The sequence below is a fragment of the Mirounga angustirostris genome, unplaced genomic scaffold (genome assembly GCF_029215605.1).
Source record: "Mirounga angustirostris isolate CCGP_5_RB_7025 unplaced genomic scaffold, mMirAng1.0.hap1 SCAF_13, whole genome shotgun sequence".
NCBI lineage: Eukaryota > Metazoa > Chordata > Mammalia > Carnivora > Phocidae > Mirounga > Mirounga angustirostris.
The window spans coordinates 75,973,926-75,991,270 of NW_026991721.1; the positions used below are offsets into that span (position 1 = coordinate 75,973,926).

Consider the following 17,345-nt stretch of genomic DNA (forward strand, 5'->3'; position numbering starts at 1 on the left):
ATGCATTATTTTCTAGGAATATTTGTCAATATATACAATAGTAAGAAAATAATGTTAACAAATTTCTGGTTTCCCATTCCTTCTTTTAAATTTACAAGTTAATTAAAGAAAAGCACTAGCAAACAATGAGTGCTGTGATCTATTTACAGGGATTAAACTGATCCCTTTCAGGCCTTCAGGCTGTTAGAAAGTTGGGCTATTTTCAAGGTAATCACTCTCCACCTTATGGTGTAGACTTTATAGAATCTCATCTTAAATTATAGTGCGTTTACAATGACATCACCTACATAATGAACCTAGGACTCCACCAGCCCTATGACTATGAAAATCCTATCACAGTGATGCATATAATGATGTGTAGCAAATATTAATTACATTTAAAAAATGCATGTATATATGCCTGGATTAATTGACTGATTGATGATTTAGAGGTCTTTTGTGACCTTTGTGGAATTTCTGTGGTTTTATCTGTCTCTTCTCTAACTTTTTATATTTTCTAATTTACATGTCAAAGAGTTTCATTTTAGGGGAGCGCTCTCTCTCATACTGGGTTATCAGTTCTCCATGCTTATGTGTTTGCTTTCCATTATGCTTCACCTTTGTGTACACTTTCTATTTTCCTGTTAATATGATTATTTAAAAAGCAGCTGTTCATTTTTATTTCTTTCATTGCTTTAAATTTTGACATAAAGGCATACGTTTTTAAATAATTCAATTTTCTTTTGTTCTTTTCAGCAGTTTTAAGAAACAATGTCCAAATTAGCATTTCCTCTCTTTTGCACATCATTTTATAGTTACTATTCTTCCAAATTCAAATGTGCCTCACATCATTAGTGATAATTTTTATTATAATTTCTGTATTCCTTCTGCATAGTAGAATATTTCTTTTTGTAGCTGTTCTTTTACAAAATCTTTAGCCATTAGATATATGTGGATGCAAGATAACCTCATGGTACACTTTAGATATGTTGTTTACTCACAATAACTTAATGGAGTTTAAATGTAATTAATAATTTTGATGGTATTAAAATTGCTAAAGTAGGGTTCTTCAGAAATCTAAAAAAAATGAACAAAACAATTAAAAATTATAACCTCTTAGAAATGTTAAATGTGTATACCATTATCTGCATGAGTAATCAATAATATTTTAAAAATAAAGAATATTAAAAGAAGATGAGGTTTTCATCCTTTCTTGTGTTATATTTTGACTAAAAATCTAAGATTAGGAATTACTTTTATGGACTGTTGATTTATATATTGTATTACTTTTGAAGGGACTAAAACCTAGAAAACAGATATCACATCTACAAAGATAAGAGGGGCATACCATTATATTGAAGCATAATATTTTAGAATCATAATTTTTAATATGTTGGACATATATTGCCTAATTTATAGATCCCCTATTAAAAGGTACATTTGTGAAAATTAGATGAATAAATTTATAAAAGACACAAATACTTAAAACCTTTAGTTAATACAATTTTTTTTCTTTTTTTCATGTTTTTATTCAAATTCCAGTTAGTTAATAGACAGTGTAATATTAGTTTCAGGAGTAGAATTTAGTGATTCATCACTTATATATAACACCTAGTGCTCATCACAAGTGCCCTCCTTAAAACCGATCACCCATTTAGCCCATCCTTCACCCACCTCCCCTCCAGCAACCCTCAGTTTGTTCTCTGTAGTTAAGAGTCTGTTTTTGGTCTTCTCCCTTTTTCCCCTCTATGTTCATGTTTTTCCCCTATGTTTTATTTCTTTGTTTCTTAAATTCCACATTTTTCTTTCTCTGACGGACTTATAAAAATACTATTTTAATTTGCACAATTATAGTGTTTAAAAGTCTATCATACTATAAAAAAGCATGGGTTTAAAAAGCAGGCATAATTTAATAAGAATAGTGGCTCTGGCATTTACAAGACTAGGCTAGTTGCTTAATTGCTCTTAGCTTTTGTTTCCAAATTGCAACCCTTGCTTAAAATGACCAACTTCACAGGATCATTATGAGGAATAAAAGTGGAATATAAAGTATCAGTAACTGACAGTTATCATTATTTTATTTATTACCATATCTAATATATATCTAAGAAAAAACTGGGTACAATCAGGGTGAGAAATGAGAAAAATGGCAACAATATCCATTACACAGCTTTATTTTAAAAATTACTTTACTTTTCTGTTGTCCTATTATTTTTCTTATTGGACATATGAGAGACAAGTAGCAGAACTGCATGGCCCATTAGCCAATTCAAGAAGGCCTTGCTTTATTTCATAATATGCTTTATGACATATCACATTAATATCTCTTGAGTTTCACATTCCTCTTTTTTTTTTTTTTAAGATTTTATTTATTTGAGAGCGAGAATGAGAGACAGCATGAGAGGGAGGAGGGTTAGAGGGAGAAGCAGACCCCCCACTGAGCAGGGAGCCTGATGCGGGATTCGATCCCAGGACTCCAGGATCATGACCTGAGCCGAAGGCAGTCGCTTAACCAACTGAGCCACCCAGACGCCCACATTCCTCTTTTCTTATAGCTTTCTAGAACCATAAAATGGAAACACATTTTAAAATCAAATGATAATACTTCCAAATAGTTTAGTATCTCTCTTCTGGAGTTACTTCTACATCTCATAATTCACTTATGGCCATTGCTACAATAATTTAAAACTATCACAATATCCTCTGAAATATCTCCAGTAGTACTTTGGCAAGGAAAAAACAAAACAAAACAAAATATGTAGATCCACACATGTACTCTCTTAACAAAACTTACAAAGATTCTGGTAGGAAATCTCTTTTCATATCTATTTGTGTTTTAGAAAGCAAGCCAGACAATAGCAAAATAACAATATCACAGTCAGCAGTAAGGTTTTTCTATGTTTGAGCTATATTTTCTAGAGGAAAAATTTAGTTTATATATAGGGAAGTCAAAAAATTTTCAGACTTGATAAGTGTTTTTAGGAGCTTGGGAAGATGGCAGAGTAGAAGGATCCTGAGCTCTTCCCATCCCATGTTTACACCCAGATATCATCCACATCGAAGTCAACAAACCAGAGAATGATCCAAAGGTTAGCAGAACAAACTCCACAACTAAATATAGAGAAGAAGCTGCATCTGAAAGGTAAGAAAGGTCAGAAAGGTGGAGGGAAGCACCCCACAGGAGGGAGGGAGCTGTGCACAGAAAGGGCATAGAAATAGGCCCTCACACCAGGACTTCCACATGGGTAAGACTAATTTCCATAACATTTGACTTTGAAAACCAGAGGGGATGAATTCCCCGTGAGTTTGTATAACCAGTGGGACTTGGATCCTGGAGCTTTAAAAGTCGGCTGATTCAGCACTGGGCAAGCCAGGAGGGTTAGTGATAGCTGGGTCACTGCCCTTAAAGAGAGTAGCTATGTGGAGAGGTAACATAAAAATGGCAATTTACATAACACCAGGGGCAAACAGGAGACAGATCTGTTTATACGGATTTGGGGGAGTGGTTGGGGGACTTCTCAGGGAACAAAGGAGCTGGTAAATTCTTTCCCTCCCTTCCCCTTCAGCATAGACATAGGGCCACCTGAAGAAGGCAGGGCTGCATAGATATTTGCTACCTAACCTGCTAGCAGTGCACCAAGCCCATGAGTTCTTCCTAAGGACTCACCCACTCAAGGCTGCTAGCTTCAGCCTTGAGCTCAGGGCAAATTTTATTAAAGATGTGCATGTGCCCTGCCCAGCCATCCAGTGCACAGTTGCCACCCCACACCACACCCAACTGCTGCACCCTGCCCAGCCACCAGCGTGCTCTGCACCCAGGTGTGTGCCTATAGCCATCCCCATACACAACCCCCAACTGCAACTGTGCTTTGGGGATCAGGTCTAAGACTATTGTGCAGTGCAAATTTTGCTAACATTGCTGCCCCTAAGTTCCCTACTGGGCATGCCCCCCAGGGAGATGGCCTGTCCGGGTTCCACTAACACCACAGAGAGCAAGCACAGCCCACAACAGGAAAACAGTCAATTCAGGCTACTACATTGAAAGGAAAAATGACTCAAACACAACAGCAGGACAAAGGCAATACACATAGGATACTCTCCTGAAGTGCCAGGTTTTAGTGAACAGGGGACACTGCACTGCAGGGCATTCCACTAATTGTTCTTTATAAAGTCACTACTTTGAAGAGCAGAAGACATAGCTAACTTTCCTACTACACAGAAACAGACACCGAGAGGCAGAAAAAATGAGGAGACAGAGAAATATGTCCTAAATGAAAAAAACAAGACAAATTCACAGCAGGAGATTTAAACAAAATGTATAAAAGTAATATACCTGATACAGAATTTATCTTTTTTTAATTTTATTTATTTTTTATTTTTTATTTTTTTATGTTCAGTTAGCCACTGTGCAGTACATCATTAGTTTTTGATGTAGTGTTCAATGATTCATTGTATATCATTGCATTTAACACCCAGTGCTCATCACAGCACATGCCCTCCTCAATACCCATCACCCTGTTACCCCATTCCCCCACTCTTTTCCCCTCTGAAACCCCCAGATTGTTTCTCAGGGTCCACAGTTTCTCATGGTTCATTTCCCTCCCTGATTTCTCCCCCTTTGGATTTCCCTCCCTCCCCCTATGGTCTTCCATGCTATTGCTTATGTTCCACATATGAGTGAAACCATATGATAATTGTCTTTCTCTGCTTGACTTATTTCACTTAGCATGATCCCCTCCAATTCCATCTGTGTTGATGCAATGGTGGGTACTCATCCTTTCTGATGGCTGAGTAATATTCCATTGTATATATTTACCACATCTTCTTTATCCATTCATCTGTTGAAGGGCATCTAAGCTCCTTCCACAGTTTGGCTATTGTGGACATTGCTGCTATGAACATTGGGTGCACGTGCCCCTTCTTTTGACTATTGCTCTATCTTTCGGGTAAATACCCAGTAGTACAATGGCTGGGTTGTAGGGTATAGCTCTATTTTTAACATCTTGAGGAACCTCCATATTCTTTTCCAGAGTGGCTGTACCAGCCTGCATTCCCACTAACAGTGTAAGAGGGTTCCCCTTTCTCCACGTCCTCGCCAACACTTGTTGTTTCTTGTCTTGTTAATTTTTGCCATTCTAGGGTGCCTGGGTGGCTCAGTTGGTTAAGCGACTGCCTTTGGCTCAGGTCATGATCTCAGAGTCCTGGGATCGAGTCCCACATCAGGCTCCCGGCTCAGCAGGGAGCCTTCTTCTCCCTCTGACCCTCTCCCCTCTCATGCTGCTTCTCTCTCTTTCTCAAATAAATAAATAAATAAATAAAATCTTAAAAAAATTTTTTTTTGCCATTCTAACTGATGTAAGGTGGTATCTCATTGTGGTTTCGATTTGTATTTCCCTGATGGCTACTGATGTTCAGAATTTTTTCATGTGTCTGTTAGCCATTTGTATGTCTTCTTTTAAGAAGTGTCTGTTCATGTCTTTTGCCCATTTTTTTACTGCATTATTTGGTTTTTGAGTGTTGAGTTTGAGACATTTTTATGGATCTTGGATATCAGCACTTTATCTGTAATGTCATTTGCAAATATCTTCTCCCATTCTGTGGGTCACCTCTTTGTTTTGTTGACTGTTTCCTTTGCTGGGCAGAAGCTTTTTATCTTTATGAAGTTCCAAAAGTTCATTTTTGCTTTTGTTTCCCTTTGCTTATAAAGACGTGTCTTGAAAGAAGTTGCTGTCGCCAATGTCAAAGAGGTTACTCTCTGTGTTCTCCTCTAGGATTTTGATGTATTCCTGTCTCACATTGAGATCTTTCATCCATTTTGCGTTTTTGTGTATGGTGTAAGGGAATGGTCCAGTTTCATTCTTCTATAGATAGCTGTCCAATTTTCCCAGCACCACTAATTAAAGAGACTTTTTTCCATTGGATATTTTTTTTCCTGATTTGTCAAAGATTACTTGAACATAGAGTTGAGGGTCCATTTCTGGGTTTTCTATTCTGTTCCATTGATCTGTGTGTCTTTTTTTTTTTTTTTTTTTTTTTTTTTTTGTCACTACCATGCTCTCTTAGTGATCGCAGTTTTGTAATATAGCTTGAAGTCAGGCAACGTAATGTTCCAGCTTTGTTTTTCTTTTTCAACATTCCATTGGCAATTCGGGGTCTTTTCTGGTTCCATACAAATTTTAGAATTTTTTGTTCCAGCTCCTTGAAAAATGCCATGGTATTTTAATAGAGATGGCACTGAATGTGTAGATTGCTCTGAGCAGAATAGAAGTTTTAAACAATGTTTATTCTTCCAATCCATTAGAATGGAATGGTTTTCCATCTTTTTGTGTCTTCCTCAATTTCTTTCATAAATGTTCTGCAGTTTGTAGAGTACAGATCCTTTACCTCTTTGGTTAGGCTTATTCCTAAGTATCTTATGGTTTTTGGTGCAATTGTAAATGGAATCGATTCCTTAATTTCTCTTTCTTCAGTTACATTGTTAGCATATAGAAAAGCAACTAATTTCTGTGCATTGATTTTGTATCCTGCTGAATTGTTGTATGAGTTCTAGCAATTTGGGGGTGGTGTCTTTTGGATTTTCCACATAAAGTAGTATGTCATCTGTGAAGAGAGAGAGTTTGACTTCTTCTTTGCCAATTTGGATGCCTTTTATTTCTTCTTCTTGTCTAGCACTATATTGAACAATAGTGATGAAAGTGGGAATCCCTGTCATGTTCCTGACCTTAAGGGAAAAGCTCTCAGATTTTCCCCATTGATAATAATATTCACTGTGGGCTTTCCATAGTTTTTTTTTTTTTTTTTTTTAATGATATTGAGGAATGTTCCCTCTATCCCAACATCCTGAAGAGTTTTAATCAGGAAAGGATGCTGTATTTTGCCAAATGCTTTTTCTGCATGAATTGAGAGGATCATACGGTTCTTGTCTTTTCTTGTATTAGTGTGCTCTATCACGTTGATTGATTTGTGAATGATGATTTGTGAATTTATGCATCCCAGGCATAAAACCCACTTGGTCGTGATGGATAACCTTTTAAAGTACTGTTGGATCCTATTGGCTAGGATCTTGTTAAGTGTTTTGGCATCCATGTTCATCAGAGATATTGGTCGGTAATTCTCCTTTTTGATGGGATCTTTGCCTGGTTTTGGGATCAGGGTAATGCTGGCCTCATACAATGAGTTTGGAAGTTTTCCTTCTTTTTCTATTTTTTGAAACAGCTTCAGTAAAATAGGTATGATTTCTTCTTTAAATGTTTGGTAGAATTCCCCTGGGAAGCCATCTGTCCCCGGACTCTTATTATTTGGGAGGTTTTTGATGACTGCTTCAATTTCGTTACTGGTTTCTGGTGTATTCAGATTATCTAATTCATCCTGCTTCAGTCTTGGTAGTTTATAAATTTCCAGGAAGGCATCCATTTCTTCCAGATTGTTTATTTTGTTGGCATATAGTTGCTGGTAATAATTTCTAATAATTGTTTCTATTTCTTTGGTGTTAGTTGTGATCTCTCCCCTTTCATTCATGATATTATTAATTTGGGTCCCTTCTCTTTTCTTTTGGATAAGTCTGGCCAGAGGTTTATCAATCTTATTAATTCTTTAATTCTTTCAAAGAACCAGCTTCTAGTTTTGTTGCTCTGTTCTACAGGTTTTCTGGTTTCTATTTCATTGATCTCTGCTCTAATCTTCATTATTCCTCGTTTCCTGCTTGGTTTAGGCTTTATTTGCTCTTCTTTCTCCAGCTTCTTTAGGTGTAAGGTAAGCTTGAGAGGCTTGGATGGCTATGTATTTCCCTCTTAGGACCTCCTTTGCAGTATCTCATAGGTTTTGGACGAATGTGTTTCATTCTCATTAGTTTCCATGAATTGTTTAAATTCTTCTTTAATTTTCTGGTTGACCCAATCATTCTTTAGCAGGATGCTTTTTAATTTCCAAGTGTTTTAACTCCTTCCAAAGTTTTTCTTGTGACTGAGTTCCAGTTTCAAGGCATTGTGGTCTGATAACATGAAGGGAATAATATCAATCTTTTGGTATATACCTATGAAGTCCATCTGGTCCAATGTGTCATTCAAAGCTCTTGTTTCTTTGTTGATCTGCTTAGATGATCTGTCCATTGTTAAGAGTGGAGAGTTAAGATCTCCTACTATTAATGTATTATTATTGATGTGATTCTTTATTTTGGTTAACAGCTGGCTTATGTAGTTGACTGTTCCCTTGTTGGGGGCATAGATATTTACAAATGTTAGATTTTCTTGTTGACTGGACCCTTTAAGTATGATATAGTGTCCCTCTACATCTCCTACTACAGCCTTTGATTTAAAATCTAATTTGTCTGATATGAGAATTGCTACCCCAGCTTTCTTTTGAGGCCCGTTGGCATGATAAATGGTTCTCCATCCCTCACTTTCAATCTGAGGTGTCTTTAGGTTCAAAATGAGTCTCTTGTAGACTGCATATGGATGGGTCCTGTCCTTGAATCCAATCTGTAACCCTATGCCATTTCATGGGAGCATTTAACCTGTTTGCATTGAGAGTAACTACTGAAAGACATGTATTCATTGCCATCATATTATCTGTACAGCCCCTGTTTCTATAGATAGTATCTGTAAATTTCTGGTGTATATTACTCTTGGGGTCTTTCTTCTTTTATGGACTCTCCCTTATTATTTCTTGCAGGGCTGGCTTGGTGGTCACATATGCTTTCAGTTTCTGCAGGTCCTGGAAGCTCTTTGTCTCTCTGTCCATTCTGAATGACAGCCTGGTTGGATAAAGTATTCTTGGATGCATGTTCTTCTCATTTAGTACCCTGAATATGTCTTGCCGGCCTTTTCTGGCTTGCCAGGTCTCTGTGGATAGGTGTGACGTTATTCTGATGTTCCTCCCTCTGCACGTAAGGAATCTCTTCCCCCCAGCTGCTCTTAGGATAGCTTCCTTGACTGTAAGATTTGCAAGGTTCACTATATATGCCAGCATGTTGGTCTGTTCTCATTGATCTTGGGAGGGGTCGGTCCTCTCTGCCTCTTGGACATGAATGCTCTGTGGAAACCAGTTTTTTGAGCTTTTGTTCTCTGGCGGCTTTCCACACCTCTTCTGAGGGTTAGAGAAAAAATGGCTGTACCCAGACCTCTGTCCCAGAGCAGAGAAATTGCAGTCTGCTCTACTCTGAACCCCCCAGTACACAGAGTCTCCATTTCTGTATGCATCACTGAAAACCACAGCCTCCTGCGAGTGGTGTGTGCTGCAGCAACCTTCTGAGCATTCAACCCAGGAGACCAGGCTTGTTTCTGCCCTTTGTGTTTCTAAAACCCTGAGTGGCCCTGGGTTCACACGCATGCCCCCGCAGCTACTGGTTCCTGTTTGAGTGCTGCTCTAAAGCCCTTTCTGGCCCCTACTGTTCTGTGAGTTTTTGCCTGGTATCCTGGCACAGGACGCTTTTGTGCTCTGGTGTTGTATCACTTTCCAGGAGCCAGCTTATGGCGGCTTCCTCCCTTTTCTGCTTATTTTCCTATATCTGCCTGTAGATTCATGATTCCTCCCTTTTTACTTCACGACAGGTGGTGTTTTTCTGCTTGTAGAGATCAAGATATCTATTCTTACATCTCAGGCTGATTTAGTGGGTGTTCAGAATGGTTTGGTTGATATCCAGCTAAATTCAGGGGACTGGTTGAAAGAGGGTCTCCTATTCCTCTGCCATCTTGCCCCCCCTCCTGATACAGAATTTAAAATAATGATCATAAAGAAACTCGCTGGACTTGAGAAAAGGATGGAGGGCATCAGTGAGATGCTTACAAAGAGATAAAAAATAACATCAGAAATTAAGAACTCAATAAATGAAATTTTAAAAAATACACTAGATAGAATAAATCATAGGCTACAGTAAACTAAGGAGCTAATTAGTGACTTAAAGTATAGAATAATGGAAAGCAATCAAACTGAACAGGTGAAAGATAAACAAATACAGCATAATAAGAGACTTAGAAACTCAGTGACTCCATCAAGCTTAATAACATTTGCATTATAGGGATCCCAGGAGGAGAAGAGAGAGAAACACGATGGATTTGATGGATTCCCAGCAGCCTGAGCAATGTCCCTCACAGGAGCAGACTTCTAAAGTTCTATTTTTGACATCACATGTAGGTCTTTCATACATTTTGAGTCTATTTTTGTGAATGGTGTAAGGAAATGGTCCAGTTTCATTCTTCTGCATGTGGCTGTCCAATTTTCCCAACACAATTTGTTGAAGAGACTGTATTTTTCCACTGGATATTCTTTTCTGCTTTGTTGAAGATTACTTGCCCATAGAGTTGATGGTCCATTTCTGGGTTCTCTATTCTGTTCCATTCATCTATGTATTTGTTTTTGTGTCAGTATCATACTGTCTGGATCGTTACAGCTTTCTAATAGAGCTTGAAGTCCAGGAATTGTGAAGCCACCAGTTTTGATTTTCTTTTTCAACATTCCTTTGTCTATTCAGGGTTATTTCTGGTTCCACACAAATTTTAGGGTTATTTGTTCTAGCTCTGTAAAAAAAGTTGATGGTATTTTGATAGGGATTGCTTTGAATGTGTAGATTGCTCTAGGTAACATGGACATTTTAACAATATTTGTTCTTCCACTCCATGTGCATGGAAATTTTTCCATTTCTCTGTGTCTTCTTCAATTTCTTTCATGAGTGTTCCATAGTTTTCTGAGTACAGATCCTTTGCCTCTTTAGTGAGGTTTATTCCTAGGTATCTTATGGTTTTGGGTGCAATTTAAATGGGATCAAATCCTTAATTTCTCTTTCTTCTGTCTCATTGTTTGTGTATAGCAATGCGACTGATTTCTGTGCATTGATTTTATATCCTGCCACTTTACTGAATTCCTGTATGAGTTCTGGCAATTTGGGGGTGGAGTCTTTGGGATTTCCACATAGAGTATCATGTCATCTGTGAAGAGTGAGAGTTTGACTTCTTTGTTGATTCAGATGCTCTTTATTTTCTTTTTGTTGTCTGATTGCTGAGGCTAGAACTTCTAATACTATGTTGAACAACAGTGGTGATAGTGGACATCCCTGTCATGTTCCCAGCCTTAGGGGGAAACCTGAGCAGACCCAAAACCAGCAGGGAAATTGAAGCAGTAATCAAAAATCTCCCAACAGACAACAGTCCAGGGCTGGATGACTTCCCAGGGGAATTCTCCCAAACATTTAAAGAATTAATACCTATTCTTCTGAGCTGTTTCAAAAAAATTGAAATGGAAATAAAATTTCTAAACTCTATGAGGCCACCATTACCTTGATGAATATCCCTGATGAATATAGATGCATGGATAAAAATATGAATATTGTTCAGCTATAAAAAAAGAATGAAATCTTGCCAATTGCAATGACATGGGTGGAGCTAGGGAGTATAATGCTAAGCATGTTAATTCAGGCAGAGAAAGGCAAATATCATGTGATTTCCCTCACATGTGGAATTTAAGAAACAAAACAAACAAGCAATGGAAGAGAGAGAGAGAGAAGCCAAGAAACAGACTCCTAACTATAGAGAACAAACTGAAGGTTACCAGAGGGGATGGGTAAAATATGTGATGGGGATTAAGGAATGCTCTTGTGATGAATACAGGGTGATGTATGGAACTGTTGAATCACTATATTGTACATCTGAAACTAATGTAATGCTAACTAACTGGAATTAAAATAAGACCTTAAAAAAATACAAACTCATTTATTGTGTACCAGTACAAATATAGGAAAGAAAAAAAAAAAAAATCTCTGACATATGCTGCAACTCTTCTGTGTATTGTCTCCTATTTATTATTCTGTTTTCACTGGAACATTGATTACACATTTTTTCCAATTAATTAAACAAATATTTATTGAGTATTTATATGAGCCAGGCACTAATGCCAGGTGCTTTGGATGAAAAAGATATTCATGACCTCAAAGATACTGGAGGAGACATGAAGCAGTCACACACCAATGCCCCAATAACATATAACATTAAGCCAAGGAATCAAACTCTCAGTGAAAATCAACATACCATCTCATTGAGGTATAACATCACTTCCTGAGGGATACTTTCTCTGACTCCAACCCTGGGTTAAGTCCCCCTGCTGGATGTTACTGCTGCCACCTATACCTAGCATTCAACATGCTTTTTATAATCACTTGATGGCAGCCTTCCCTGGTGGACTGTCAGTTGTGAGGACAGGGCCCTCGCACTGGCCCTGCTGCTTTCCCAAGCTTACCACAGTACCGACGGTAGTAGCTGTCATTTGCTGAGTTTACTTATGCATCAGGTGCTATGACAGGCTCCTTACAGTCACCACTACATTTTATCTTCCCAATGACCCTCAGCCACGGATACTGTCCCTATCTTACAGATGAGGAAGCCATGGCTACTTTACTAGTAGGTGGCAGAACTGTGAACCCAGGACTGACTTAATAACATGTAATATCAGATCCACCTGAGCCACTTTTAAGATTTTCCATTACCTGATGCCAATCTATTCATCCAGCTAATTTACCACTCTCTTCTTTGAATGAGCAACCCCACCCTTAATAACATAATGCTCACTACTCTTTCAACACTTCACTTTTGTTTGGCCTATCCTCTGGCATTGGTCTAGATCAACTTCTCTCAAATGAGTATTTATTTAGTTTAACAAATCAATAATGTACTTATCTATTAGCACAACAATTTTCTGAATATTGTTCCCAAATTTGTTCTACAGAGGCTTATCCTTCATGAAACAATTGTTGGGACTGCCTACCAGGATCTCCTGTCAGGTCTATCGGAACCTGAGAAAATAGTTCCTAGTAATAGCTTTATTATTTTTTTCTTTTTCTTTTCTTTTTTTTTTATTATTATGTTATGTTAATCGTAATAGCTTTATTTTTAAAGCACTTTTCAGACTCATATAGTGAGCTATATAGGACAGTAGAAATTCCCTAGCTCAACTTCTCATTTTATAGCTAAGATTGAGAAAACTTGGATTTGATCCAAGTTATAGAGTCAGTGGTGAGTCAAGACCATGCTGTAACCTCCTGCTTAATTTTATTAATTTATGATAACTGCTGCCACTCCAGTATTAATTTCACAAAGGCCAATATCTCTAATACCTGTTGGCATCTATGACTTGACTGCCCAGGTTCCAGTCCCAAACCTACACCCTTCTCTAGCTATGTGATCCTGGGTTAGATATTTACACTGTTCATGCCTCAGCCTCCTCCTCTGTTAAATAAGGATCATAGTTCCTACCTCTTAGGGTTGTTAGGAAATCCAAATGACATTATACATGAAAAGCACTTAGAATAGTGTGTGGCACATAGTAAATAATAGTAAATAATAGATACTATTATTCCTATTTGATAACCATAGTTCCAACCAAAGGTACAAAACATTCTCTCTCTTCTTGGAACTTAATCCTTGTGTTACTTTGAGGAATGATTGATTTTTTCCAAACTGAAACAAATACAAGGCAATTGATGTGTTCACTAACTTTACTAACACTACATTTACCATGTTATCACCATGGAATGTTAATTCAGGTTAGACAAGAAAATTTCACAAGTGTAATAAAGCATTCTGGAGTATACCAAAGTTTGTGTATAATGTCTGACCAAACCACCTTGCTGATAAATCATTAATCACTTCAATTATAGGTAATTTGTTAACATTTATGATTCTTACAGAGAAAATAAACTTCATACATTTAAAAAGTGTTTTTTCATTTAACCTTTGCATTAGTACTTAAAATACACATTTCTATTTTAAGATAACATTTAAAAATTATTCTAATACAACAGCAGCATAAATATAACTCTGCAATTACAAAAAAAGCTAAACTGGGATCCACAGTTAAGTTATTCTCATGTTTACAAGTATGATTCCGAAATAAATACTACTTCTAAGCAGCTGTTATCGGCTTCTTTAGGTTTGGTTTAAATACACGTTATTTTTGGTTGTGGGGAAGCTTATTATATTATATTCCATGCACTGTTCTGAAAGGGTTAAGAGCCAACCAGCCCTAAAAACTGCAGTACTCAATCAGTCTGCAAAACAAGCAGAAAAAAGTTAAATGGGATTCCTACATAACATCAAAAGCATGTGATATTCTGCAGCAAGTACTCAGGATTGGCAAATTGTCCTCTTTATAACTGATTTTATCAGAAGAGTTTAAGAAGGAGCATATTTTATCACTATCAAGTACATTTAAAAGTGACATGTTGGGGCGCCTGGGTAGCTCAGTCGTTAAGCCTCTGCCTTGGGCTCAGGTCATGATCTCAGGATCCTGGGATCGAGCCCCGCATCAGGCTCCCTGCTCTGCCGGAAGCCTGCTTCTCCCTCTCCCACTCCCCCTACTTGTGTTCCCTCTCTCGCTGTGTCTCTCTCTGTCAAATAAATAAATAAAATCTTTAAAAAAAAATAATAAGTGACATGTTTCTTTTGTTCTAATTTGACTCAGTTGAATGACCTAGCTAGTTAACTGGTCACTAGTAATTTGGTTACCAGGCAAATCAAGCCTGCAAGAAAGGAAGCCAATATTTAAATTACTGTGTTATTGTGTGACCCATTCAAACGATTTATTTTCAACATAAACATATAAACTCAATATGAGATGCCTAGCTAAAGCAAGCACCACCAACAAAACCAAGACAGCTTCTCTTCTTCTAAGGTTTAGGCTTTGCCCAGAATTCCTTATACATGGAATAGCCCATACCGAGAGTCATTGCTCCCACAACAAAGCCTTGGGCTGCCACACGCATGTGGATCAGGTGAACAGACATTTTAGTATTTCCCCTGCTCTTCAATTTATATAACCCATATGCAACGATTGCTGCAAACCGTGCCATTCCAATGGGAATAAACGGTGCTTCTCTTGCTTTTCGGGTAAGTTTAGATACCTGATCTTCATCCTATGAAGAAAGAGAAACATCTGTGCCGGTTGACATAGTGGCTGAAGAATCCTCCTCTGGATCAGTGTAAATTGTTCAACTGGTCAACGGAGCAGAAGTTTTATTCTCCCTCCTTCAGGAAGGAAGGGGATGGCAATCTCTCTCCTACAATGACAGGACTTCGGCTCCAACTGGTTTCTGGCTCTCTCCCACGCTCGCCGTCCGGCCGGGTTCTTCTGAATACACATTTTATACAATTATTTTTTAATTGCTTATACCAGAGCTAATGTAATTTCATTAATAATCAAAACTGTGTGTAAGTTAGAAATTTCTAGAGATGTATACCAAAAAAAAAAAAAAAAAAAAAAAAAAGGTCCAGGGTGCTTGTTAAAATATAAATTCCTAGACCTATTAGGCAAACTGAATCAAAATTTGGGAAAGACCCCAAGAATATACATGAAAACACTTCCCACCAATGGTTTTTCTTTTTATTTTTTTCAACCAATGATTTTTCTATGCATTAATTTACTTATTTATATTGTATTATATATTGAAAATCAGAAAGTTAAAAAATAAATGTGCCATAAATATATTCCATTTTTCATAATGATTTATGCATATAAACCAAAAACCTAAGAGTTTCATAGGAACTCTAATGTTAAGAGAAATTGTATCCCACACATCTTTAGGTTAGGTTTTTCTATATTCAATCATGTGCCTCTGAATTTAATCAAGTTCTGTCAAATTTAAGATTATCATATAAATCTAACCAAACAAATTGCAACAGTAAAAATTACACATATGCACTTTGCATGTATTATATGTGTATACAGTAATCTTTTCTACACTAAAAATTATATATGTATATGATTTTATATTATATAAATTAAAAAATTTGCAAGGACAAATAAATCAAACAAAAGAAAAAAGTACAGGACAAAGAAAATTATCTGTACATAATAAACAAAATATTAATGTCAACATATATACATATCAATATTAAAAATCTGTATCATAAAAAATATATACTAAGGATATGAATAGGATATTCATTACAGAAAATATTTAAAACAGACATAAACATAAGAAAAGATGATCAGTATCTTTCATAATCAGAGAAATTCAAAATAGGGAATTTAAAGTAAAATTCAAATTTTATTTCTCAGCAAATAAAAGTATTGAGAAACACTGAGTTGTCAAAAAATGGTTTTTCTCATACACTGATAGTGAGATCATAATTGAAATAGTTTTAGAGTTTATTAAAAAGTATAAACTCTTTGCTTTAGCAATTCTACTTCTAGGAGTCTAAACCAAAGTAGTGCTAATACATAATTACAATGATTACATGTTCAAAGCACTTGTTTGTCATGTTGTTTGAATTATTTAAATATGAGGAAAAAAATCTTTCTATAAGGAATGCCAACATATGTGTGGTTTATTCATTATGTGGGATTTAATTTTTAAAAAGTAAAAATAATGAAATAGGTTCATAAGTACTAATGTGAAATGATGTTTATACTATGTGGTTAGGTAAAAAGGTAAATCATAGATAATATAAACGCTTGATGTTATTTATGAAAAAAGTATTTGTAACCACATGAGAAAAAAGTTGTAGAAGCCTACACATCAAATTAACAACATTAGTCATAACTAAAGAGCAGAATAAAAGAAATTGCCTGGGTATTTTCACTTTTTATCTTGTATTTTTTTAATATTAACTAGTAAGTACATATTGACAATTTTAAAGAATGAAATTTAACAGAAGAGGAATGAAATGAGTTAACCACAAAATGTTTTTCCTTAAATTCCTGGTAAATGCTAGAGTGTGATTATCAATGAATTCAGTGATCATAGAGGTTCTCTAGGAAAGATTTAATAAAGGGCTGGACAATGAGCTCACTACTGCCCCCTCTGGGAAGTGCAACAAAATCTTACAAAAACACGAGAGCAGGGAACAAGGAATAGATAACTCTTTACACCAGTTTGCCTAATGGGAATTATCAAGGATCAAATAAAGTTGACTTCAAAGTTTAGAGGACATCCAGGATTACAGTAGTCCCCCCTTATGCACTTTGTTTCCATTGGTTTCAGTTACCTGTGGTCAACTGTGGTCCTGAAGCAGATAATCCTCCCTCTGACTTATCAGAAGGTCAATAGTAGCCTAACGCTATGTCACCATGCTTATGTCACTAAACTCACTTCATCTCATCACATAGGCATCTTATCTCACATCATCACAAGAAGAGTGAGCACAATACAGTCAGATATTTTGGGAGAGACAGAAAGTTAGAGACCTGTTGCACATAACAATTATTACAATACATTGTAATAATATACAATATACATATAAATATAATAAAATATAATATACAATATATTGTTAAAATTGTTCTATTTTATTATCAGGTATTGTTGTTTATCTCTTACTGTGCCTAATTTATAAATTAAACTTTATCATGGGTATGTATGCATAGGAAAATCATAGTATATA

At 36.4% G+C, this 17,345-nt stretch overlaps 1 pseudogene; it reads right to left on the reverse strand.

The window, feature by feature from the left end:
- Positions 1-14,397: 14,397 nt before the first annotated feature.
- Positions 14,398-14,925, reverse strand: LOC123856710 (HIG1 domain family member 1A, mitochondrial-like; annotated as a pseudogene).
- Between the last annotated feature and the right edge of the window lie 2,420 nt (positions 14,926-17,345).